General features: G+C 39.4%; 1 protein-coding gene across 1 annotated transcript in view; it reads left to right on the top strand.

Annotated features, from left to right (window-relative positions):
• LOC110531972 (transmembrane and coiled-coil domains protein 1) overlaps window positions 1-8,206 on the top strand; it is a 466,184-nt gene that overhangs the window by 245,588 nt on the left and 212,390 nt on the right. The window lies entirely within an intron of this gene.

Genomic DNA, 8,206 nt, shown 5'->3' with positions numbered 1-8,206 from the left:
CATGCCGCCCATTCTTCTTCTTTGGGAATGTGTTGGAGCGATCGTATCCAATTTAAGGTGCATACACTGCCACCTACTGTACTGGAATGTGAGGCCATTCACAGCCTACCCACATTGAATTCTTTGTGATACGGTACTATAAAATCGAGGAAAATGAAAAATTACTCTGCCAACTAATAGCCCTCTCAAATATATATATTTTTATTAAAAAAATAATACCACCACCATTTACCCTATCTAATCCTATTCCAGACCAACTGTCTGGGAGGACAGAACATTACCATTCAACACCCACTGCAACTGTTCTGAAGTAAAACCTTGCACTCAAGTATTTCTCTGCCGCTGCTACCACAACCTTTCATTTTCTGTAACTTTCCATCCATTTCTGCAGTACAATTGACAACCATGGCTATGAATGCCAAGAAACCTACTTTACAGAAGCACATATTTTTTCCCATCACTCTATTGGTCTCTGCCTATTCACAGGAAGCCTCAGGATCCCTCTCCCCGTACACATCTTCCTCTATCAATCTCTTCACTGTTTCAACATATGATACTTTCTGTACTACTCTGACCCTAGCAACCTCAACCTGTCTTTATCTCACCGGGCATCCCCACAACTAACACACACAACTTCCTCCACAGAAATGACATATTCCTTCGTCTCATGCCCTCCTGCACACTTCTCGCATCTAGGACTCTCCCTTCCACACAGTGCTGCAACATGCCCATAAACTTGATACCTAAAACACACAAAGTACAGTGGGGCAAAAAAGTATTCAGTCAGCCACCAATTGTGCAAGTTCTCCCACTTAAAAAGATGAGGCCTGTAATTTTCATCATAGGTACACTTCAACTATGACAGACAAAATGAGAAGAAAAAAAATCCAGAAAATCACATTGTAGGATTTTTAAATGAATTTATTTGCAAATTATGGTAGAAAATAAGTATTTGGTCAATAACAAAAGTTTAAATGCTTTGTTATATACCCTTTGTTGGCAATGACAGAGGTCAAACGTTTTCTGTAAGTCTTCACCAGGTTTTCACACTGTTGCTGGTATTTTGGCCCATTCCTCCATGCAGATCTCCTCTAGAGCAGTGATGGGCTGTTCCTGGGCAACACGGACTTTCAACTCCAAAGATTTTCTGTGGGGTTGAGATCTGGAGACTGAATAGTCCACTCAAGGACCTTGAAATGCTTCTTACGAAGCCACTCCTTCGTTGCCCGGGCGGTGTGTTTGGGATCATTGTCATGCTGAAAGACCCAGCCACGTTTCATCTTCAATGCCCTTGCTGATGTATCGTGAGATTTTGAGTGAAAACCTCCTTCCATGGCCCCATTCATTCTTTCCTTTACACGGATCAGTCGTCCTGGTCCCTTTGCAGAAAAACAGCCCCAAAGCATGTTTCCACCCCCATGCTTCACAGTAGGTATGGTGTTCTTTGTCCTCCAAACACAACGAGTTGAGTTTTTACCAAAAAGTTATATTTTGGTTTCATCTGACCATATGACATTCTCCCAATCTTCTTCTGGATCATCCAAATGCTCTCTAGCAAACTTCAGACGGGCCTGGACATGTCCCCCTGCTTAAGCCAGTACATGTCTGGCACTGCAGGATTTGAGTCCCTGGCGGCGTAGTGTGTTACTGATGGTAGGCTTTGTTACTTTGGTCGCAGCTCTCTGCAGGTCATTCGCTAGGTCCCCCAGTGTGGTTCTGTGATTTTTGCTGATGAACAATATACATTGTTACATCATACAAAACAGAATGCAGATATTAACGAGAAAATTCTAAAACATACAAAAAATATCAAGTAATAAAAATAAAAAAACAATTCTAGTGCAATTGTATTCACTATGAAAACATCTTATTAATGATTCAGGAAGATGTTATTCTTGTTATTATTCACTAGGGTTAATGTTTTAATAAGATAGTTGAATTCAATAAAACAAATGTAATTTTGATATAGAATTTTGGAATTTTTGTTTGTGTTTAAAGTATTTGGCAACAATATTTAAAAACATCACAATCATTTCAATGGTCTTGTTTTCATTGCAATAGTACCATATTATATCCTTCATGTCAAAAACATGGGTTGTGTTCATAATGGTAATTAAGTATTTTGCAAGGTTTTCCCAAAATTCGGACAAATTTATATTCAAAGACCAAGTGAGACAGATTCTCACCTTTTTCACAGAAAACGCAGATGTCATCAATATCCACAAATTTGAATATCATAGAATTACATTGATATATCTTATGTAAAATTTTAAAGTGCACTTCCTTAACTTTGTTAGGTATACAATATTTGTAAGGACAATGTCAGGAATAAGCATGTTCCAGAAAAACTTTCCTCACAGTGTAAGTTGGTTTTGTGAATGAAGAATTTGTCCTATATATTTATTACAACAAGATTTCTCAAGTAAGTCCACGCCTTCCAATCAGAGTTCTGGATAAACTTTGTGATCATTACCAAAGCTAAGATGAGTTTTCATTAGTGTAGTTGGACCACTGGGAATGGCTTTGATCACAGAAATAAAAACTCTGAAAGGTACTGGAAACTCTTTCAATGTTATAAATTGTTCATATGTAAGAATATTACCCTTGTTGTCAAAAACATCAATAACAAAGTCAATATTCTTCTCATGCCAGCTGGGGTAGAACAATTACTTATTCCTTACAGTTATGTCTGAATTATTCCACAAAAGAGCTTTGTGTGGAAAAAAATTGTGCAGGAAACCTATTTCAGGCCATTAAAAGCTTGTTGGTGAAACCTAGACAATTTAGTGGGTAATCTTTCAGGAATATAATTACATTTCAGTAAAAATTGAAGCCCTCCCAACTTACTAAACACATTATTTGGAATGAAATACCATATTGAATCAGTGTTGATCAAACATCTTTTCAACCAGTTGATCTTGAATGTATTATTTATGTCAACAAAATCCAACACTTCCAGACCTCCTTCAGAGAGGACTGACCTTTTTAGTTTGTGAGACTTATTTTTTCCAGATGAAGTCAAGAAAGGTCTTATTGATCTCTTTACAAGTAGCTGGATTTACACATAACGATAATGAGGTGTACACAAAATGAGACAGTCCCTCTGCCTTGGACAGAAGCACTCTCCCAAGTATAGAAAGATCTCTTTGTAGCCAATTATTAAATGTATTCTTAATTTTAGGAGAGAAATTCAGAATATCTAGAGAAAGAAGTTCCACAACCAAAATGAATAAAAATGGCGAAATTGGGCATCCCTGTCCCTGAATCTTTTGGAAGTATTAAGGTTTAGTAACACAGAACTATTTATATATCTTTGTAATACATGCAAATGACTTTGATAAACTTTTTGGATTCTGTGAAAATTTTAAGTGACCCAAAGAGAAATTCATGTTAAATTGTGTCAAAGGCGTTACAGAAGTCCAAAAATAAGACAACCGCATCTGAGTCAAATGCATCTGAATAATCTATAAGGTCCAAGACTAAAAGAATGTTAAAGATTATGTGACGGCCCTTCATAAATCCTGTTTGAGTCTCATTTATAAATGGTATCTATTCCTATTCCAATTTGTAATCAATATTTAATAAAGTAATTGGTCTCCAATTGTCAATGAGGGAAGAGTCTTTATTGGGCTTCGGAATCAATGAAATAAGGCCCCGTTTCATTTCCACTTTTGAGGCAATCTTGGGGAAAAAAAAAAAAAAAAAAAAAATAATAATAATAATCTGGTCTTCTAGTAACTCCCTAAACCGTCTATAGAATTCAACTGTCAGGCCATCAGGGCCAGGTGATTTCCCTTTTTTTCATTGAATTCATAGCCTCTCTAATTTCTTCAATTGACACAGGTGAACTGCAAACTGAGTGGAAATCATCCTCAATTACAGGGACATAATTCCGAATGTGGCAAATGTAACTTTCACAACCATCTTCCTGAAATTGAGAGCTGTAAAGGTTTTCATTAAAGGAATTGACAAAAGATGTTATTGTAATGGGATCTAAAACATTGTTAAATTTTGAGTGCAGTTATAGATTATTTTGTAGTTTCTCTTTTCAAGTGCAAAAAAGTGTTTCTTTCCCCCTCTTCAATCCATTTTGCTTTTAACCTTACGAGGCACCCTTTGCCAGATCCGTGTAAAGCTGATCCGTGTAAATACAGACTCTTCTTCAGATAGACTTTCTTTCTTTAGAAAACTGTCAAGCTTGCTCATCAACTATTTTTCTCTAAGGTTCTTTAAGTGCATCAGCTCTTTGACACGTTTACTTTATATTTGAAAAAATCCCATCTACTTACATGACCCAAGTCTTTTGTTGCAAAAATATCTTTGGCTAACGATTTGATGTTTCCAATGAGAGTAGGATCTTTAAGAAGGGTGTTGTTTAATTTCCAATATCCTTGAGTACCTTTTGTTTTTTTAGTAGCTTGTAAATTCAGGAAAATAATAAATGATGATCAGACAAGAGAGCCAACTGATGATCTACATCTATAACAAATTGTAACAAAAAGGTGGAAATGAAGAATTAATCTATTCTAGATTTACGTGACATAGTTTTGTTGTTCCAGGTATAACCCGAGTAATGTCCATATACATTACAAATGAAAATAGCATTGTCAAGTTTAACAGTTTAACACTATGACACATCTCCCATCTTGTGAAGATGTGGATTCTAGAATGTCACCTTTAAACTTGTGAATAAGTGTCAAAACACCAGCAGAATGTTTTGATCCATGACTGAAATAGGCCATGTCTCCCCATTGTGAAAATTTCAAATCACTTTCACCTGAATGAGTTTCCTGAAGAAGGACAAAATCTGCATTACTGCGTTTACAATATAAAAATAAGGCTCTCAAACCCCTAGCATTCAGACTGTCACGATTGTCGTAGTGAGGAGACCAAAGCGCAGCGTGGTGTGAACACATACTTTTAATGAATGACAAAAAAAACCAAGTACACTAAACAAAATAACAACACGACCGCTATCGAAGCTGAGTGCTAACATGCAACATCACATAGACAATAACCCACCAACCACAATACAAAACAGGCTACCTAAATATGGTTCCCAATGAGAGACAACAACAAACACCTGCCACTGATTGACAACCATATCAGGCCAAAACACATAGAAACAGACTAACTAGACATGCAACATAGAATGCCCACTCATATCGCACCCTGACCAAACAAAACATAGAAACAAACAACTCAAATAATGGTCAGTGTGACACTAACGATATTGAGTGAGTTGAAAATGAACTACTGCATTAAAAAAGAGAAAGAACACAAATTACTCAGAAGTATTAATGTGAACATTAAAACAAACAGTGAACCTTGAGGATTACTCTGACGAAAAACTACGCTCAGCTGAGGTAGTGGTGGTCAACAGTATAACAAATCTATTTACTTCCTTTTCTTTTAGTTGGCAAGTGTTCATCAGTTGTAGTTCAACCGGTACATTTATTCGTGGCAGTACATTAACTGTACTCACGGTAGTACCCACAGTTGCAGTTCGGTTAATGTCAGGGTTACTCAGTAATCATTCTTCCTTCGATAAACGCATGTGGACCCTTGAACCCCTACTTCTTTCCCTCTTGTCGTGCCTTCTCTATGAGCAGCCACAGTTTCTCCCTGGCAGTCTGATCCTGCAGGATCAGAGCTTCTTTGATGCGGTGTCACGCCCTGGTCTTAGTATTTTGTGTTTTCTTTATTATTTTGGTCAGGCCAGGGTGTGACATGGGTTTATTATGTGGTGTGTTTTGTCTTGGGGTTTTTGTAGGTATTGGGATTGTGGTATAGTGGGGTTGTCTAGAATAGTCTATGGCTGTCTGGAGTGGTTCTCAATCAGAGGCAGGTGTTTGTCGTTGTCTCTGATTGGGAACCATATTTAGGCAGCCATATTCTTTGAGTGTTTCGTGGGTGATTGTTCCTGTCTCGGTGTTAGTTTGCACCAGATAAGGCTGTTTAGGTTCACGGTTGTTTGTATTGTTCATGGTTTTCTTTTTATTAAACATGAATCGAAATAACCATGCTGCATTTTGGTCCTCCTCTCCTTCACCGCAAGAAAACCGTAACATGCGGAGCTTCTTCTTGTCCAGAAACTTGATCCCCTTGGCCATTTTCCCAATGATGTCCCTGTAATAGTTAAGCGCAAAATGATATTGAGAGGGGGTCCATCAGATCTTTGTTTCCCAAGTCGATGTACCACGTCGATCACGTCTCTTAGCTTGTCTTTGATGCACGGAGACACCTTTCCCAGGATATTAATGACTGCTTCCCTAATATCCTCTACCTCTATTACACCTTGGATTTTCAGATTCCACCTGCGAGAGTATCTTTGAAGTTCAGCTACATTCTCACACAGCTCATTATTTTGGGATTGCAGTTTCTTCAACTCATTCTCTAGGAACGTTATCTTTTCCTTGTTCTCGCTCATAATTTTGTGTAGCTGGCTGACAGTTTCTGACAAATTATCGATCTTATTTGATGTTTCTTCGGTAGCCCGCTCTATGATGGACACTTTGGAGAGCGTGGCGTCTTGTTTAGTAGACAGGGACTGGATTGCAGAGAAGTTCAGACATGGAAATGTCCTCTTACTTTTTTCACCAGTGGATTTTTAACTGAGGTAAAGATGTTGCAAGGATTTCATCCTGTTGGCCACTATCGGTGGTCCGATAATCCTGGACTATGAGGAAAAACATTAAGATCCACAACATTTATTCCGCGGGACAAAACTAGGTCCAGAGTATGACTGTGGCAGTGACTAGGTCCGGAGACATGTTGGACAAAGCCCACTGAGTCGATGATGGCTCTGAAAGCCTTTTGGAGTGGGTCTGTGGACTTTCCCATGTGAATATTAAAGTCACTAGAAATTTGAATATTATCTGCCATGACTACAAGGTCCGATAGGAATTCAGGTAACTCAGTGAGGAACACTGTATATGGCCCAGGAGGCCTGTAAACAGTAGCTATAAAAAGTGATTGAGTAGTCTGCATAGATTTCATGACTAGAAGCTCAAAAGAAGAAAACGTCTTTTTTTGTAAATTTAAATTTGCTATTGTAAATGTTAGCAACACAGCACTTGAGACCAAGAGGAGTGCAACCAATTCATTACCTCCAAAAACAAGCAATCCCGTCAAAACAACAAAATTCATCCGGGAGGGGCAGAAAAGGCCCAAGCATCCTCCTACGAAGCCAGAAACTGGACACCTAGCCATGGCCTGGGAATGGAAGATGCTTGTCGATATTGGCCAGCAACTCATTTTTCCACCTGAGATTGCTTCTACCAACCTTAGGCCAGACATGGTACTCTGGTCCCCTTCACGAAAGGCTGTGTACATCAGAGTTCACAGTCCCGTGGGAAAACTCTGTTGAAGAGGCCTACGAGCGTAAGAAACTGCGTTACACAGTTGGCAGCAGACGCAACTCAGCGTGGCTGGAATGCAAAAGTCTGGCCAGTTGAAGTGGGATGCAGAGGATTCGTGGCTTCTTCCACCATCAGGTTGCTGAAAGAACTTGGAATCCATGGACAGGCTGTGGCAGACTGTCAGAGCAGTTTCTCAATCAGCTGAAAGAGGCAGCCAGTGGATCTGGAACAATCGGAAGGACCCTTGCTGGGCTATAACTTCATGACCCCCCACCCCCACCTGAGAACCCAATTCAGATCCCTCCAACTTGAGGAGGGCATATGAGGTATGCGGTCAGCTGTAGGGCTGGCTCAGGGAAGAGGACGCCCCTGTCTTTCATAGTCCCGTGGGAAATCTTAATTGGGCATGGGACACAAGCTAAGGCTTGATCACCCTTTAACTGGCCACCTTTGATGAGGGTGTTTAGTGATTAAAGGCCGAAACACCCACTGATTCGAAGGCACACTACTGAGGATGTCCCAAAATTGACATCTTAACCCAGTCTAAGAAATAAACCTCCCATTCCACTCTGTCAACATCACGGCAAATCTCATGTGAGTGCATACCATCTATTGGCACAATGGACAGTTTAACATCTCGTCCCGTGTTTTATGATTTCGCCTTTGCGGGATACGCGGGGATATGGTCACTAGTGTAACCAGGAGGTGAGGCCTCATTTAACACAGTAAATTCATCAGGCCAAGCCATGCTTCAGTCAGGCCAATCACATCAAGATTATGATCAGTGATTAGTTCATTGACTATAACTGCCTTGGAAGTGAGGGATCTAACATTAAGTAGTCCCA

Source organism: Oncorhynchus mykiss, chromosome 9 (assembly GCF_057628025.1).
Source record: "Oncorhynchus mykiss isolate SJ-2025 chromosome 9, ASM5762802v1, whole genome shotgun sequence".
Taxonomy (NCBI): domain Eukaryota; kingdom Metazoa; phylum Chordata; class Actinopteri; order Salmoniformes; family Salmonidae; genus Oncorhynchus; species Oncorhynchus mykiss.
The sequence above is the reverse complement of the archived record's forward strand: the minus strand, read 5'-3'. Positions and strand labels throughout refer to the sequence as shown.